Below are 2418 nucleotides of genomic sequence, written 5' to 3'. Positions count from 1 at the left end.
TTAAAGAAATTATATTTTTCTATTATGATTTGTCGAGCCGTGAAATCTCCGACTGCGAGCGAGATAACATGGGCGCAGCAATGACGCAGACCTAGGCGTAGGACCATCTATACTGTCACTTGTAGAATCCAAACTTACTGACTCTTGTAGAGAATTTACTGTATCTTGCTCGAAGTATCGACGAAAGTACAATTGCTCGCCACAATCTTCGAGCGAAATAAGTCCCCTAAAGAAGAAGAAGAAATAGAGGAGTAGGAGGAATTCGAGTTTGGTTCAACCGTTTGACTCGACATAAGAATTTTTCCCTTCAGATATCGTACAGTGGTTAATTACAAACGATAATAAACCGTGTTTCTATGCATTGATATTACACCGAAACTTAGTACAATAGTGCACACATAAACGTCCGCAGTCGGGACCGAATGCGGACGCTTAAGTGGGGAGGTGACTTGTGCGAATTTAACTGAAGGAAAGACAGGAGATCTCCTCTCCGAAGTCCCATTTCCAAGAATTGGCGGGGATAGCGACGGACGCTTAACTGTGCAAAAATGCGGACGCTTATGCGTGCACTACTGTTTTTCGCAACTAATATTACGGTGAAATATTGAAATAAAGGGAAACTGCAAGGTGACCAAACGAGCGCGGACTAACTGGACTATTTGGACGGCGAAGGGTTAAGTGACAGAAAGGCCGGGTCCGTGGCGCGAAGGAACACGCGAGGTAGCCTGAGGTGACAAGTTAAAAAGGGAGGGACGAGGTGGCGGCGCGAGCCTTGCACAGCCGTCTCCTCCTTCCCTCCTCCGGGATCATGCTAATGAAATTCTCAAGATATCTATCTCGCGCGCCACTGTGCACGGGGCATTAGTTTAGCGTCCTGCTCGCGGCCACCTCGATCTTATCTGTCCGCCTTCGGACGCGCGGTATCAATTTCCCTGGAACGTGAAACGTACGGTCCATCGAGCACGTCACACGATTCGCGCTAACGATCCAACGAAGCTACTGGTTCTCCGGTACTCCCTCTTTAACGTTGCGTTTGCTTTAGCAGAAATGGAACGGTGAGTGTGTAGTTTCGACGGAGGGAATTTTCTTTCTCCCAAAATTGGCTGAGTAATTTAATTGGTGTATTTTATGGATGCCTCGGAGATGGTGATTGGTAGAACGGAGGTCGGGAAAAAGGGAAATTGTTAGTAGAATTTCTCGGATTATTATGATCCCTTTTTTGGGGATTTTTTTTGGATCAAAAAGAACGTTTCGTTCAGTTTAGTAGGATTGGAGTGGAATTAGAGTGTGCAGGGGAATAATGAGTTTCGTTAACCCCAGAGATTCTGGCGAAGATGCGACAAAAATAGTAATATTAGTAAGAAAAATTAAATGTAATCGTAACGTTCGTTTCAATTTGTAAAATTGACGATTAGTAGATGTAATTAATCTATAACAAACTAGCTTCTGTTAGCTGATAGAGTACTAAAACAAAATGGCTGACGCTTAGATGCGTAGACAGAAAAGAAATCATATGTTAAGGGGTTAAGAGGAGTTTTGTAAATTGGCTAAATTTTTTCCTTCTAGTGTATACTTAGATGTACCATATAAAAAACGTCGAAGTTAGAATAATTAATGCAAACTAAATTGTCGTATATAATTATTTCTCTGTTTCAACAAAAAACCTTGGACGAAAGTGTTACCTAACCTCGTTCAACCTAACCTAACCTAGCCTCGGACAGAAGCGTCTTGAAAATTTCTGCAATTAATAGTAAAAAAATCTAGAAATCCATCGTTTCAAAGGTTTTTCCAGCGTTAAAGATCGGCATACTTTGTTGAAACAATACTTCCTTGTTGCACGATCCTTCAAAGCTCGTTCATCATTCACGAGGAGGCGAAACGGGTCGATGGTCGATCATCACGCCGCGTAACACAAAAGGCGACGTATAAATTATAACGGCGTCGGAATGGCTACTTAGCCGCTCCATTCACCGCGTAAAATCGAAAGCGGCCCTGGGTGAAACGTCTTCATTTTTCATGGCCACGAGAATCGAGTCTCGAAGGGTTGCGCGCACAGTGTTTTTCCCTCGGGGCTAGCCCGCTTCATTACTCCCTCCCCTCCTCTCCTCTTTTTCCCCTTTGGCGAACGCTCTTTGGCAAAAGAAGAATAAAATTCCGGACGTATTCGATCAGCCGTGAACAAATTACTATATAATTTTCCCGCCGGCGCGATTACTCACGTTAATGGTGCAATAATTCATAGGAACGCGTTTCGCTGCCCTGGCCCATGCACCGCGGCAATGTCTTCCGATGATCGGTCCATGTGAAACGATGGAAACGGTGCTGAATCGTTTAACCTCTTGGATTTCTTTTCTTTTCTTTCGAAGTTAGAAAAGGGTGGACGAATTGTTTTTTCAAAGTTAGATAAAAGTGCGATTG

This window comes from Habropoda laboriosa, unplaced genomic scaffold (assembly GCF_001263275.1).
Source record: "Habropoda laboriosa isolate 0110345459 unplaced genomic scaffold, ASM126327v1 scaffold15, whole genome shotgun sequence".
NCBI lineage: Eukaryota > Metazoa > Arthropoda > Insecta > Hymenoptera > Apidae > Habropoda > Habropoda laboriosa.
This window is presented reverse-complemented; position numbering follows the sequence as displayed.